The 17,322-nt window shown below is 37.7% G+C and overlaps 2 long non-coding RNA genes across 3 annotated transcripts in view; one reads left to right on the forward strand and one right to left on the reverse strand.

Annotated features, from left to right (window-relative positions):
- The window catches only part of LOC131506431 (uncharacterized), a 203,183-nt gene that overhangs the window by 57,293 nt on the left and 128,568 nt on the right, over positions 1–17,322 (reverse strand). For both annotated transcript variants that reach the window (XR_009258934.1, XR_009258933.1), the window contains exon 3: positions 8,038–8,134. This is a non-coding gene — a long non-coding RNA (uncharacterized LOC131506431). The remainder of the gene's footprint in view (positions 1–8,037; positions 8,135–17,322) is intronic.
- The window catches only part of LOC131506430 (uncharacterized), a 62,002-nt gene that overhangs the window by 42,116 nt on the left and 2,564 nt on the right, over positions 1–17,322 (forward strand). The window lies entirely within an intron of this gene.

Genomic DNA, 17,322 nt, shown 5'->3' on the forward strand with positions numbered 1-17,322 from the left:
TAAGTCACGAGGAGGCAGGGCCATTTCCAAAATCAATTCCTGGCAGAAGAGAAAGGGCCTCCATGCATCAGGAAACCATTTCAAAGGTTAACAGTTTATCCAAGGGCATTAATTAAACTTCTTTCATAAATAAAGGCTCAGTGCTGTCAAAAGGTGGAGTGCATGAGGAGACAATTCCAAGGCTATAGCTTCCTTCACAAAAAAGAAATGAAGCTCTTCTCAGACAAAGCCTATTAAGCACATTCACTTCCAGATTGTTAGATGTAACAAATGAGCGGGAGAGACAGACAGCGGAAGAGCCCTTAATTCAAGGAACAAAGGACACTTTCTATGTTTTCTGGCATTGTGGTCCCGTCTCTGAAAAATTCCAAGAGCACCAAAGAAGGGGATAATTAAGCAATGATTAATACCAAACCAAAGATGACTCTTGAGGTTCATTTGATATCAATTTCCTTCAGGGAGAGTATCTGCTTATTCCTTATAGCACTGATCCCCATCTATAAGATTAAAAATTACACAGCCCTTATTAAACAGTTTAAAAGAAGTGGAGAATTTTCTTCCCTAAGCTTTGACTGATGAGATTCTCTGCCAATTTATAAAATAAGAAAAATGGAAAAATTACAGAATAAACCATCATAGTCACTTTTGTTAGTGAATTTTTATTTTTAGGTTCATTTTCAGCATTGGGCAAAATAACATCAAGGGCAAGGAAATAAACAGCCTGACTTTTGTTGTCACATGGGTACCAAGCCATATCAAGATGAAGTGCAGGCATTAGAAAATTGTAAGTGAATACTGGGCAAACAGAGACCCAGAGCAGCTTATCCACTACTAGGCACGTATTTCTTTGATGTGAGTGAGAGACATTGTTATGGATTACACAGAAAGTAGATAATGTAGAAAGAAAAATCAGTTTAAAATATATTTAATAAAGGGGCACCTGGGTGGCTCAGTAAAACATCCAACTCTTGATTTTGGCTCAGGCCATGACCTCATGGTTCATGAGCTCGAGCCCAGATTTCGAGTCCCCATCGGACTCTGTGCTGGCCGTGCAGAGCCTGCTTGGGATTCTCTCTCTCTGCCCCTACCCCACTTGTTCTCCCTCTTTCTCTCTCTCTCTCTCTCTCTCAAAATAAATAAATGAACTTTAAAAAATATTTAATAAAAGTTCAAAAGATAGTTTAATTTAAGAGGTCTTTTTTTTCTTTTTGTAGAGATTCAACTGAGTTTTAAGTGGAGGCATCATAGCTGCTAAATCTTTCAAAGCTAATTGACACAAAGGGATAAAGTATAATCAATCCCTAAGGTTCAGCTTCAGGTTTTTATTTTTGGTCAGAAGAACTCTTTCCAGGCATCCATTTGCAGTGGCTAGACATTTTCCCTTTCTCTTGAAGACCCAAATAGTTAAGGGCAGAAAAGCAAATAAGGTGGATTATTTTTAAGGTGGACAATGTCAGGGATGGCCAGGCCTGGATACTGGCTAAGTGGATAAAGGCAAGGGAGACGCACCGAACGTCTGACCACTACTAGGTACAGGGGATGGTACCACCCAGAATCTAAAGCACCAGAGGCAGGGTTAGGGCCCAAGGTGCAGAGGAATCAAGAAGAGATGGGGAATACCTCCCAGGACACAGAGACGTGCTTTGTTCCATTCTGAGAGTAGATTTTCTGACTGAGACAGAATTGGCTTAAGAAATCATAACTAGGATACACTAAAGATTCAGCTACTTTATTTTTTCTAAATATTTATTTATTGAGGGTGGGGGAAAGGGAGGGACAGAGAGAGAGAGAGAGAGAGAGAGAGAGAGAGAGAGAGAGAAAATCCTGAGCAGGCTCCACACTGTCAGCCTGGAGACCAACAAATGACTCGACCTCACAAACTGTGAGACTATGACCTGAGCCCAAACCAAGAGCTGGACACTTAGCTAACTGAGCCACCCAGGAACCCCAAGATTCCCCCATTTTAAATCACGTGATATCCAAATCTTCTTCTCATATAAAGAGAGGCTGGTATATTCTATGTAGGGAACCATACTATAATAGCAGGGAGTATCTCATTCAAAACTAATCAGGGAATCAAAACCCAGGGAGAAAGGGAGATTTGGAGCCTTGCAGGGCCCTGGAATTCACAGCCCAGAGACTAGAATTGTGGAGACATGGAAATCAGATGAGGGATCCAAGAATTCCAGAATTGGAATACATGAAAATAAAAATCCCACAAAATAGATGAATCTGACAATTTTCATCAAAAGAAGATACAAATACATAATATTATGAATGAAAAGGGGCCCACACTACAAATAGAAACTAAAAAGATAATGAGAACACTACCAATAACTACGTTCCTATAATTTTGGAATCTGAGATGAAACAGAAAAAATGTAAGGGAGAATATATATACATGCAGACATTATTTCAAGATGGTTAAAAGCTCAAGTAATCCTGTAGGTATTAGAGAAGTTAGTCTGTAAATCTTCAAATAAAACAGCTAAATAAAAATAAAAATAAAAATAAAAATACTGAAATAAAATAGCAGAGCCAGGAGTTTTACAGATGAATTTTACCAAATGTTCAAAATGCAGACTATCTTTTTTTTTAATTTAACAAACTCTTTCTAATGGTCAGAAAAGAGGGAATATCTAACTTACTCCACAAGAGAAGTATAATCCTTATATCAAAAGCCAAATAAGGCATGTAAAAGGATACTACACATCAATTTTACTATTTAAAATATATGTAAAAATCCTAAAAATAATAGAGATTTAAAAAACTAGAAAATCAAATCCAATATATATTTGGAAAGAGAATATACCAAGACAAGATTGGGTTTACCCTAAATATATAAAGAGGAATTATCTTTAAAAAAATGTTCTTCGGTTAGAATATTGTATACTAAGCTGGATCCCCATAACTGCTCTTAAAGGCAAGACTTTTTTCTTCTTTTTTTTGGTAAATTATTGTATTCCTAGTCCTCAAAACAGATCTATACCCATAGCAGATAGATTAATAAACTAATTATTGTGGTTGTTAAAGTGAATGACAAAGGGTGTACATCTCATACAATATACATTGATAAAATACACACCATATGTTATCATATGATATGTATGCATTTTAAGTAAAGTAATGGAAGTATGTGTAACACAAAGAATAAAAGTAACTGAAGACTTAGGCAAAGGTGAACTATGTATAAGAAAGTAAAAAGATAGCTTCTAAAATGGTCCCAAATCCCTCACCTTTTGGTATTCATGCTTCTGTACAGTTCTCTTCCCTAGAATATAAGCTAGACCTAGCGACCTCCATCAAATAAACAGAATACCATATGGTTTCACTCTTATGTGGATCCTGAGAAACTTAACAGAAACCCATGGGGGAGGGGAAGAAAAAAAAAAAAGAGGTTAGAGTGGGAGAGAGCCAAAGCATAAGAGACTGTTAAAAACTGAGAACAAACTGAGGGTTGATGGGGGGTGGGAGGGAGGGGAGGGTGGGTGATGGGTACTGAGGAGGGCACCTTTTGGGATGAGCACTGGGTGTTGTATGGAAACCAATTTGACAATAAATTTCATATATTAAAAAAAAAAAAAAAAAGAAAGGTAACCATTGATAAGACAAAAAAAAAAAAAAGAATACCCCAGCAGTGATGGAACATCACTTCCAAGATCAGGTTACAAAAAGACATTGACTTACATTCTATTCCCTCTCTATTGCTTTCTCAATTGCTTGCTCAGACTGCCATGCAGTGAGCCGTCCTATGAAAAGGGCCCTTTGGCAAGGTACTAAGGGGGGGGGGGGGCCTCTGACCAACAGTCAGAAACTATGGAACACAATCCAGCAACTATGGAATATAATCCAGCAAACTGTGATGCGCTGAATCCTGTCAGCAATCATGTGAGTGAGTTTGGAAGAAGATCTTCCTTTTGACAAGCTTTCAGATGAGAATACAGCCCAGGCCAAAATCTGATCACAAACTATGAGGTCCTGGGGCAGAGGCACCCAGCAAAGCTGTATCCACAGAAATTGTGAGAAAATAAATGTTTGTTGCTTTTAAACACTAACATTTTGGGTAATTTGTTATGCAGCAATAGCTAACTAATACAGTTGGGAATAAAATAAATACATCAAAATGTATATATTTGTGTTAGCTGGTGGATACACAACTGCTAGAAGCCAAGATCCTGTCTCTAAGTTAATGGAGAGTCAAAGCAAAGAGGGACATGGTTTACATGTAACACACTGTTCAGATCATAAATAAACTTTAATTGCTTAGGAGAATCATAGCGTTTCTTCATTTGGGAGCCAGAAGCTAAAAGGACCAGTAGGAAATATCTCTTCTTTTTAAGGTGATCTCTGGTAATAGACTAGGTTATGTCTTTAACATTATCACTACACTGAATAAATAATGATCCACAGGTCCACTCTCAATAGCTACCATCTCTCAATATTTGTCAATGACAGAATACTGAAGCTTTATGAGTGCTTTTATGAGAGGCTACAAAAAGAGTATTAACACATGATTCTGATGGTCAGGCTTGACCTTAGAATAAAATTAGAACATCCAGATGTATGGATGAATTAAGGCTCTCTATATTTTTTTTTAATTTTTTTTTTTTTTTTAATTTTTTTTTTCAACGTTTTTAATTTATTTTTGGGACAGAGAGAGACAGAGCATGAACGGGGGAGGGGCAGAGAGAGAGGGAGACACAGAATCGGAAACAGGCTCCAGGCTCCGAGCCATCAGCCCAGAGCCTGACGCGGGGCTCGAACTCACGGACCGCGAGATCGTGACCTGGCTGAAGCCGGACGCTTAACCGACTGCGCCACCCAGGCGCCCCTATTTTTTAATGTTTATTTATTCTTGTGTGAGAGAGACAGAGCACGAGTTGGGGAGGGGCAGAGAGAGAGGGAGACACAGAATCCAAAGCAGGCTCCAGGCTCCGAGCTGTCAGCACAGAGCCTGACACGGGGCTGGAACCCATGAACTGTAAGATCATCACCTGAGCCGAAGTCAGACACTTAACTGCCTGAGCCACCCAGGCGCCCCCTAGCTCTATTCTTAATAAGAATTGGAGAGCATAAACTTCAGGGTTGTAATTGGAGCCAAGAACCAAAAGTAAAGATAATTTGTGATGCAATTTTGAAAGAGGTCCATACATTAAAAATAAATCAATAGGGCAGAGGGTAGGATCAAGGTCCTTCTACAAAAAGTAAGTACAATATCTGACGCTTTTCCAGTACTCAATATAGACAAGTCACTGCAATAGGAAGTTGTTCATGTAGGAAAAAGCAAGAGCAGTCCACCCTTTTTCAGCTCTTGTGGTCAATGCCAACTAGTTATGGCATGTTATCTTGTCTGTGAAATACAAGAGGACTATGGAGGGCTACCAAAGCTTTCCAGGCCCCATAGTGTCAGATGTTATGCATTTCTCTCCTTGGAACTGCCCATTTTATCTTGAAGTGGGAAATAACTACATAAGGTGTTCAGAAATGGATAGTATCTGCTTACCTTCACTCTCTAGTAGTATATATACCCTCAGAAGGTCAAGTTTTACTTTCTTCAAAACCAGATGACCTTAAAACAGGAACCTTATAACAGGAACAGCATATTTCATGTGCTATACAAAACTAGGTAATAATTTTTTCAATTAGAAGATTTTATTAAATCTACTTCTCTTTTCCTTATACCCCTATAATTTTCTGCAACTATTACTTTTTCTGTCATACCTATCTCCTTGATATAATTGATAGGCTTTCTGTTTATGTAGCCTATTAGAAGAGCAAATCTTTTCTGCTCTGTCTTTTCCTCAATATGACCAAAGGGAACATGAAATCATGGGGATTTATGGAGGGAGATTTGTAAGTCTTTTCTTATTTAGTTGTACTGTGAGATATAAGTTAACTTTTGGACCCTCTCTTCAAGAACATGTTATTTGTTATCAAATAAGTTCATGTTAGTGGATCAGACACGGATAAAGTGTTTCTACTATAACCTTGTTAGGTGTGTTAGAGTGCTCTGAGTTCTAGAATAACGGTTTGCTCTCTTGCACACACTTGACTTCCATTTCCAACTACCCTCTCTGAACCACCCTTGGACTGCTGGAGAGTAAATGTCTTTTCACATAAACCTGAACAGTCTGAGGACAGCTGAACTACTCACTGCAGCCATTTTAATAGACACAGCAGATTAGCGCATGACTGCCTCAGCTATTGTAACCATTATTGATTGACTGAAAACACAGTCTACAAGAACCAATTAATAATGTCATGGCTGCTTTGTAGCTTGTTGAACTCACGTGGCCTTACCCACTGGTAATTGTGGCACTCTAGTGTTCAAGGAATAATCAAAACTTACAAGAAAAATAAAACTATAATGAAAACCATTTTAGAATATGAATGTGGCATATGTGAATTGAATCACTCATTATCCAAATTTCTTAGTTGACTTGTTCAGTATTTAGATAATGATCCCAGTTAGATATGGAAATGGTGAGACCAACTGATATTACCTCAAATGTACTGAAGAACATTCACATATGTGGAATAAAGTATTACCCAAAATAATTAACATTCAGCTGCAATTACAGAATGAACATATTGCCTTCTCTATCTCGGCACTGCTGTGTTTTATTTTTTATGGGACTTACTTATTTAGTAACTAATCTAGGATATTTGGTAATTTACAGTGAGGCTCCTCATCATTAGTGTGAATTAACAAAATGGCTCTGTTGTCCTTGGTAATTAGTTTGAGTAGGAAATGAGGAAAAGACGACACATTTTGAGGGTTGCTCAATACTACCTTTATCTTTCTTTAATGTCTGTGAGCTAAATATGGAATTTTAATTTCCTCCCTAATTATCGAGGAGTTTTTTTGCTAAATGGGCATATCCCCCAGGCACACTTGCTTATTTTCACAATCTGTATTTTCACCTCACTCTTCTGAAGTGTGCTATTTATGAACTTGCACGGTAGTACCCAAACATTTCTATAGGAAAGAAGGAAAAACTAACCAGTGTTAAACAGCACTGAAGAAGGTGTTAAGCCTTCTTCAATGATATCATCTCCTTGGGTCTTCCCATTATCGCTTTGAAATGGTGTGGGGCCTGTTGACATGAGTACTTTCCTGGCATTCCAGGTGGGTAAGCTGGTATTCACACTTAGGTCTAATTCTGAAGCCCACAATCATTGTGACAAAACAGCACATTCTGGTGCACATCCTGAATTGGCTTAAATTTGGTCATCTCTTAAGCATTCCTTCTCAGTTACCCTTGTCATGTGAGGCTGCATAGCCTTCGTACCTTTAGGTGGTCAGGGAATATGAGATATTCAAGTTCATATACCTCTATCTCCCCTAGACTTGGCAGATTCCATGGAAACTATTTCTGTACACACCAAAAATTCTTCTGATATTAGTATCAATGGACACTTTCTGCCCAAGTAGAGTATGTGAAATATTTGAGTTAAAACTGGGCCTACATTGGAGTATATATCTACACTCCAATCAAACAAGCTAGATAAAGACTTGTCATTTTGGTCAAATCCTACATTGCCAACATAATAATAATGCAGCGACACTTTATCGATTGTGACATATATTTTAGGCTTTTATCTACCTCCTGCTAATAGGTAATAATTATTCAAGTTTTTCAAATGAGAAAAATGTGGTTAAGAAGTTCACCCCAGGTCTCATAGCTAGTAAGTGGCGGTGTTAAACTAATATTTTCAACTTGCCCATCATTGGCTGACAGTTTCTATTTTCCTGGTATTAGTTATATGTAATATTCTCTCCTAATACTGCCCTTTGGTATTGCATTTATTGTGCTAAGATTTTTTTGTCTGCTCTACCAAGAATTATAATGGTGATTGCAGAAATTGTTTTGAAATCAGTGGTAATTCTTTATATGAAGAGAATTTTGAAAATCCAAATCTTTCATCTTATTAAGAAATTAAGACAAAAATATGTATCAGTCTTCCTGTTGACACAAAGGTAAAACAGACCCTTATGCTTTAGTCTATTTTCCCCATACAGTTCTTGCTTCATACCTTGAGAGGGTCATCCCTGGATTCCCAGATGAGTATTATTCAGAAATTCAGGTAGTGAGGACGAGTAGGTTGTGGCCACTCACAGGGGTAACCAGCTCTGAGAAGAATGATATAAACTTAGATTAAAACAAATGAAAATGCCATTTGCACTCAGTTATTATTAACCTCACTATGACCAATGATCACACATAGGGATCTAGCTATAGCTTTGGAAGGGAGACTGATTAAGGACAAGTATTAATGATAACAAGACTGTAAAGAGCCTAAGCTTACCCCAAATTCCCATTTACTGTTCAAAAGTCTTAAAAAGAGAAAATTATCAGAGGATTTATTTAATATGGCTAAAAATAACTTGTAGGTGCAGAAGACCACTCTTATTCTGTGGTCTTCCAAAGCTTCAATTGCACAATGTCGATTTATACATATATTTATACATTTTATTCCTCCATGTGTAATAAGTGCATTAAACATATACAAAAACAGAAAGTAAAATTTATCAAATAAAATATATTCTTCCTATGCTCCTAATGTATTGTCTTGTGATCTCTCTTCCCTTGGATTTTTATATTCCAATATGGAGCCTAACTCAAATTTTTGCCTTCACGTATTAGCTCACAGAGCTTATATACAAAAGCTATAATTTGGTGTTTTTAGTTCTGATCTTACCATGTTAGGTAAACTGTGGATTTTCTCTAGGAAAGTAACAAACAGGAGATAAGCCTTATTTTACAAATTCCCCAAACCGTGATCGGAACTTGATTGGAGCAAAAATGTTCCTATTAACACTGTGCATCACCATACAACTTCCGCTGAATGTATTACACCCTCAAAGAGATGATCCAGTCAGAAGTTGGAGAAAAGAAAAGTATCTGAGTGATATGCCTGCCTATTCATATTTTCCACTTCTAAATCATATCCTCTTATCTTCTACTGCAAACAAGAAAGGTGGGTTGGGGAGTTCGAGGAGTAAGTGTAAGAAGCAAGGGAACTACAAAGATAGGGAGGAAAAGAAAAGACAAAGAAGAGAGGAGAGAGGAATGAAAACAGGTAGGACATTTGTGAGGACATTATTTACTCTCCAGTAGTGCAAAGTGAAAGTCAATTAGGCCACCAAAGACCCAGAAGCCCCTTTAGCGACCCTCTGTTGATGGCTTCTTTCCCAGCTAAGTGGGGAAACTGGTTGCATAAATTGCTCAAAGTGCTATTGAAATCTATCTCCTGGAGGATTCTGGAATATGTCTCTATTTGAAGAGCCTCCTGACTGTGACAATGACAAACACCCATTGTAGGACATTGAGAGATGGTGTTAAACTGTGGAAATACAGGGCTTTGTGATTCACATACTGCAGAATATATGCCTATTGATTTTTCTTTTCTTCTAAGAAAATGTCCCTTTGATACATTATGGCTGCAAGATTGGAAAGTATAGCTTTTGTTTTGTTTTAAATTGATTTCATTTGATTTTCCAAAAAAATAAATGATATAGAGATTCCATTCAGGTGGACAGTTGTCACACCAAGTATGACACTCCTATAAGTTACCTGGGCCTTAAGACTATTGGCATCTCAGGCACATGAGTGATATGTACATTTCAAGGAGGATTTACTATTTTCTCCACTCCTCCTCCAAGTTTCAAAGGGACAAAAATTACCAAGAGCCAGGAAATGGTACTAATACACCTCACTGGATTTGTAACATTAATATTTTCATATTCATTAAAAGAGAGTAAAGCTCATAAAAATAATCCACCTTATCATCATGATCACATAGTTATGCCGTGAGGCAAATTCATCTATCGGCTACCTACATCTCTATTTGTATCTAATCTGTTATTCTTAGTCCTTTCTTTAGCAATTGAAAAGAAACTGACAAAAGTTAAGTTTTTTGTTCTTTAGATGCAGTTTCTTTTAACAGCACAAATATGTTTGATAAATGCTACTTTTATATATGTGATTTATGGCATATGAAAATGATCTCTTGCTAGCTGTTTTCAAATGTCTGTTCTCTTGATGCTAATTGAAATCTAAATGGGAAAATAAAACCAAAAAATCTAGAATAATTATCTTAGGACAAGTGTTTACAGCCCTTTAAACTGTTATCTACATGATGAATTGCACAGGAAGGAGCCACAGCCATTGAATGCAAAGTAAGAGGTTTCTGCAATGGTTACATTTTATAATTCCCCCTTGATACTTAATTCCTGGTGTGAAAAAAAAAAACAAAACTTTTGGCTCTTTATTAGCTAACTTGAATATATTTTGTGGTCTATACGAAGTAAATTCTTCCAGGAGTTTATAATCCAGAAAGTATACTTGGTACTTTGAAACCTCTTCGGAGTCATGTATTGTTATTTCATTCAGGATTACACTTTTTGAAAGGAGCGTGTTACCAAGTTAACTGTTCTGTGGGTGCCAGAGAGAATGAAAGCTAACTCAGGGAACTGACAAGAAACTTGGAATAAGCAGCCTTTTTTTTTTTAAATCCCAGGTCTTCTTAAATAAATTTTATAACAACCTTGGAAAAGTAATTTAACATCCTTTTCCCAATTCATGAAACAGAGGAGGATTGCACTTCATTTACAGGAAAAAAAATTTGTGACACTCAAAAATGTTGATAATATAAATCGGGATGAAAATAAAAACTGTGTCATGTTTTACACCTTTTAAAAAGTTAGAAGTTGTTGAAAATTATGTAAGAAATTAATTTTTAGCCTTTTCCTCTGTTTGTATTACATTGGGGATTTGTGGTTACAAAAGAATCATAAACTTTTAAAACTGGAAAAACCTCAGAAATAATCTATTTTACAAATGAAGAACTTAAGATGAAAGTAAGTAAAATGGCATGCCCGAATCCTGCTGAAGTTATCCTTCTTAGCACTCAGGTAAGACTGAAAATCATAATCACGCACCACTGTGCCTTCTCGGAGCAAACCCCACTTCAGCCTTATGATGTGAAGTTTGACATGGAAGACGCTTCCACATTCTTATGTGACAATGACTTCCTGGCAGTAGATGGTCAGTCTGGGGATATTGTTGATGATGATGATGATGATGATGATGATGATGATGGTGATGAAGGAGGAGGAGGAGGGGGAGGAGGAGGCGGGGAAAAAATATGAATGAAAGAAAGAAAGAAAGAAAGAAAGAAAGAAAGAAAGAAAGAAAGAAAGAAAGAAAGAAAGAAAGAAAGAAAGAAAGAAAGAAAGATGGAGGAGGGGGAGGAGGAGGGGGAAGGGAGTAGGAAAAGGAGAGGGGAAGGAGGGGGAGGGGAGGAGGAAAAGGGAGAGGAGGATGGGGAGGGGGAGGAGAAGAGGGAGAAAGAGAAGGAGAAGAAGGAAAAGGAGAAGGAGAAGAAAGAGAAGAAAGTGATGAAAACAGCCATCACTTACTTGTTCAGGGGTCACCATAAGCCCTTAGTTAAAGGGTTTACTTTGAAGCCCTAGGATGCATAAATTTGTTTAATTCTCACAGTGCTCTGGGATTGCTACTATATTATTTATATTTTCCAAATGGAGAGACTGAAATAGGTTCAGTACTTTATCAAAGATCAGACATCTGGGAATGGGCAGAGCTATAATTCAGGGTGGTTCCAAAGCCTGTGTACAATATATGAAGCCCCAAGTTAAGGCAGTCAGGACAAACTCCTTAGAAGATGAAGCAGTATTATGAAAAAAAGATACATACTACTGTATTCTGAAGTGCTTAGCACTTTATTATTTTTATTCTTGCTTTCTTTCATTTAACCAGTATTGATGACTACCTCCTCTGTGCCAGGCTCTAGGTTCTATGGGGGCTTACAAGCAGTGAAAAAACAAAACAAACACGGGCCCCATCCTAACAGAACCTACATTCTCATGGAGAGAAGCAGAAAATATACAAACAAACAAGTAAGTATGCAACAGTTGTAAGTACTCTGAAGGAAAGTATCACATGCAGTGCCAGAGATCTCTCTCTGTTGGGAGGGGACAGAGAGGTTGAAGTTTGAATGGTGAGAAGAGACAGCCACACCAGGATCCAGGATGGGAGAGTTCTTGGCCCCAGAAACCAGTTATGGCAGAGGCACAGTGGCAGAAAGGCACTTGTTGTGGTTGAGGCACAGAAGGCAGCTATGGAACTGTGGATTCATAAGCTGGCTGGGAGGGAGAGTTGGAGGAGGGGGGTGAGTATGGAGAGACAGCTCGGCCAACAAATTTGGGTTTTACTGGAACTCACTGGAGGGAGCCACATGATTTGATCTATGCATATCTATTCTCAGAGATAGGCTCATATTTTCTGTGAGAACTAGACAGTAGATATTTCAGGTTTAGTGGACTCTCTCACGTGGGCACCACTGTCACTGCTCAGTTCTGCAGCTGTGGTGTGAAAGTAGCCATGGGTGACACATAAATGAATGAATATGGCTGGGTTCCAGTGAAACTTCATGTACAGAATAGTTTGCTGACCTCTCTTCTAAAAGATCACCTGCGCTGCTATGGAGATAGGACGAAGATCTGACAATTATAAAGAGTGAGAATCCCCTGTGTAGTTCAGACAGGCATACTCTCAGAGCAGGGTCATGTTCAAAGAAAAGCCAATCCCACTCCAAAACACACCTGTAAAGCAGTTGTAAATCTTTGAAGAGGTGCCTCAAAAAAAATGTCAAGGAAGATTTCCTTTCCTTCCTCATGATAGACAAGCCCTCCTAAAATCCTTATTTATCATTGTTTTCCCCAATCTCACATATAGTGCTGTCACTTAGACTTTTCTTCCTCTCTCCAAACTCACCAAATCCAGCCCACATCGACTCTAATCTTCTCCTCCTTAGTTCTTCAGAACCTACTATTTCCTTTCATGCCAACAGGTTTCGGTTTTCATTGACTCCACCACTTTGTAAATCATCCATAATCCTCACCGTGTCTACCTTTTCTCCTTTCATGTTTTAATTTACATGGACTATAAATCTAATTAATCCCTTGAAAACAGCCTTGACTTCCTTGTTACTCCTTGGCAACATTGTTTTTACCAGCAAAATCCCAGACTTGGGTTAAACCCAACTATCTTACACCGACTTCCTGAGCTCTGTCTAGATCCATGACCATGATGCCACCTGACAGTCCACCTGCCCCTAATCCCAGCACCTTCCCTTGTACAGCTTCCTTGTTCACTCTTTGAAAGAACAGTTTTATGACTTTTCCTCTTTCTCTGCTACCTCTAATATCCCCTCATTAAGATTTCAGTGAATGACATTTTCACATATTAGTTGAGAAAACAGAAGTTCTCGGAAGGCAACTTTTTTTCCCACCATTAAATCCGTCGAAACATTTCTATCTTTATCCACATGTCCCACCTTCCCTTCTCTCCTGTGATAGTGGATGAAGGACTCCAGCTCCCATCAAAGGCAGGTCCTTCACCAGTGTCCTGAATCTCATCTTTTTCCACTTTGAGGATTTTATCCTGCAAATAATTCTCCTTGTCTTTGTTTTGTTTTGTGTTTTGCATTTCAGTGTTACATTCTCTTCTGGATTATTACCATCCACTTGCTTTAGTATTTCCTGGCTTAAGAAAACCCTTCTCTGGGCATACAGACCCGTATCTCCCTACAACTACTGTCCTAGTTCCCCTCGTCTCCATCCACACTGTCTTCACAACCCACTCCATTCGGGCTTCCATTACCACCAATCTGCCGAAACTACTCTTGTTCAGGTCACCAGTGACCTTCATGATATGCAAGCCAATGGTCAATTCTCTAACACTGCTGAATTTTCTCTCTCAGAAATATGTGACATCATTCATCACTCCTTTCTTTAAAAAGTTCTCCAAAGCATCACAATTTCATGGCTTTCTTTTTCTTACTTCACTGATACCTATGTATTTCAGTGTCTACACTGTCTTTTCCTTCTGTGCTCAGCACCTTAATATGTGGATCTCAGAGTTTGGTGCTATGCCCTGTACATATCAGGATCCAAACCTCTCCCCTAGGATATCTCATCTAATATTAAGGTTTTAATACCGTCTATATGTTCATGACTTTCACATCTATATTTTCAGCCCAACCTCTCCAGAATCATGTGATCACCTATTTGACATCATCACCTCCTTCTCTAACAGGGAACCCAAATTTAGCAGAGCCCAAAGAAAACTCTTGTTGGTTTTATCACCTAATTTATTTCTGCTCTTATCTTTCCATCCACCCAGTTGCTCAAGACTAAAACCTAGAAACTAATGTTGGCACTTCAATTAGCTTCAGTTTCCATATCTAACCCCATGCTGAGTTTTGTCAACTTTATCTCCAAAATATACCTGGTATTGATCCATTTTTCTTTTAACCTCTACTGTGATCTTCATATTCCATGTCACTTTCATCACAGCATGGGATGCAAAAATTTTCCATAAGTAATCATTAAAAAAACAAAAGCATGATTTCTTAGCAACCTGAAGCAGATCACATTTTGTTCCTATTCAACATCTTCCCGGGGCTTCAACTGCCTTTAGATTCAAATTAATAAAGTTGAAATCCTTCATCATAACCTACACGCACCCTATTCTCTCTCCACTCACCTCAATTTTTCTGCCTCTCATCCACTACATTCCAGCTAATAGGTACTGACTGTTTCACATCATTGTTTTATCTCCTTTTTGCCAAGGCCTCTTCAGATCACCCAATCTAATAGAATTCATTCCCAGGTAATTTTTAACATCATTATTCTGTATTACTTTTCTAGGAACTTCTGATCATGTCTGAAATGATTTTGTTTGCACAAGTACACAAGAGTGGGGCCTCATATGTTTAGTTTCACCAGGACCTAGAACTGTCTCACACAACGTAGGAACTCAATAAATATCTGTATAATACATGAGCCCTATTTCTTCTCCTTAATTCTCCAACAATACATCTTTCATCTTTATCTTTAACCTGTAAAATAAAGGCCCAAGAATTGGTCAGGAATAAATAGACTTCTTGTCTGTAGGCAGAAACTAAGGCTAGTCCATGATTATATTAACATTTTATTCCAATAATTAATAAAAATCCACATCTATTGAGTTTGCTTATGTCTTTTGTTTCTCTTTATATCATCTAATTTACCTTATGTATTATAATGGAAAGTGGTTTTTTTTCCAATTATCCCCTCCTTGAGAGAGCATCCCTTCCTTATTCTGCAGTAATTCTGCTGAAACCCTGTGATCGGGTGGAATTGATCTTGCTTTCCTGGACCAAAGGCTGGACCCTTTGGACCCATGACCTGGACAAAGTCCTCCTCCCTGGAAACCACAATTAGCTCAGGCTAATTGATCAAAAGCATGATCAAAGCATGACTAATTGTTTCTAGGAATTTAAGAGTAGGAAGTTGCTATATTTTTCTCTGACAGTTCTGGAATTTTATGGGATGTTATAGCTCATAGTACCAAAAAAAAAAAAAATGAGCTAGCCACTTTGTAACCATGTTCATAAGACCTGGCTACTGACTGGGAATGAAGCTAACCTAGGGAAAATAGTCATGAATGGTGTAAAGAAACAGAGGAAGAGCTATTGTTTGAGCACATGGATGCCATTTGAGTCAGTTAGCACTTACCATCTTTAGCACTTTTCAATAACTCATGATCGTAAATTCCTTTTTTGCACCTAACACTAATTTGAATTGCATTTCTAAAACCCTCATCCTATGAAGTCTTAACTGATTCAACTTTTCTTCTCATTTTACAGTTGGAGAAAATGAAGCTCAGAAAGGTTAAGAAACTTGTCAGAGAGAAATTTTTTTTAATGTTTGCTTATTTTGAGAGAGAGAGAGAGAGAGAGAGAGAGAGAGAGAGAGAGAGAGAGAGAGAATGAGAATGAATATCCCAAGCAGGCTCCTTGCTATCAGCACAGAGCCTAACATGGGGCTTGAACTCATGAACTGTGAGATCATGACCTGAGCCAAAATCAAGGGTTGGATGCTTAACCAGGTGCCCCCAGAATGGAAATATTTGAGCAAGCATTTCTGAATTCAAGTCCTATCCTCTTATTCATTACTATATTTCCATATATCAGCAGACTCAGGAAATCTTCATGGATTATAGCTTGAAATTTCATATTCATAAACTACCCCTTTCAAAATTTGATTCTAATGGTAAATAGAATAGGTCTAATATGGACCAGAATTTCAATCATCCTGATAATATTTAAGAGTTTTTCTTCCACTTTAAATAAAATGTTTTATTAGATTTTTTTCCCTTTGGTGTATATCCAAGTTTCTGCACAGGAAAAAAACATATTACATTAGCATAATGTTTTGAATTTTATATTTGTTTTTTATTCTGATTTTCTCAATAACCATTATCTAGTCATGGAATGAAGCTCAATTATATGATGGCATCTGAAGCAATTAAAAATTATGTGGAATTATGTAGATATTGAGATAAGGGTTCATAAAATTTATAAATCAATACCCACAATTGAAGTAAATGTGCAAAATTGATTACTAAGAGAGCATAGTATCTTTTAAGACAGTAAAATATATAAAAAAATATTCTCTCCTATATTGGTTGCTTTCCAAATTACATAGAATGAATATGAAAGACTAAAGGAATACAGGTAGAAAAAATAAAAAATACTTAAATTCTCATTTCATACTATTGGTAAGTATTCCAGAACGCACAAATAAGTAAAATCAACATTAGCTCATGCAGGAATAGGAACGAACAAACTAGAACATTCTTTCACTTAGAGGGGAGGTTGACACAACTCAAAGTTTATGCATACTGAATTGCACCACACTAATGGCCTCATCATACATCATTTTGCTTGTTGTAGATGGTTCTACTGCCCACTCAGTTCATCGATCAGAAAACTTTGCCATCTTAAGATTCCTCTCTGATTTGGGTTCAACCTCCCTGTTAGAACCATTTCAGCGTGGCCTTCCTGTCTTACTGATCTTTTTTTTCAGCTTTAATGAGACATAATTAACAAACAAAATTGTAAGACGTTTTAAACGACAGTGTGATGATCTGATTTACACTGTGAAAGGATAATCCCCCCATGAGTTATTTAATGCATTCGTCACCCCCCATATTTATCCCACGCCCTTTTGGTTTGGGTGAGAATATTGAGGCTCTGGTGTCTTCGTGAATTTCAACTGTACAATGCAGTGGTACCAACTGTAGTAATCAGGTGATATATTAGATCCTCAGATCTAACATATTCATCCTAGAGCTGAAAGTTTGTGCCATTTTACCAGCTTCTCCTGATTTCCCCCACCCCCTACTGATTCTTAAAAAGACTGGCCACCGCCCTTGTTCAGCATCTCTTGCTTGCTTGGTAGTACAGTCT

Source organism: Neofelis nebulosa, chromosome 3 (genome assembly GCF_028018385.1).
Source record: "Neofelis nebulosa isolate mNeoNeb1 chromosome 3, mNeoNeb1.pri, whole genome shotgun sequence".
NCBI classification, from domain to species: domain Eukaryota; kingdom Metazoa; phylum Chordata; class Mammalia; order Carnivora; family Felidae; genus Neofelis; species Neofelis nebulosa.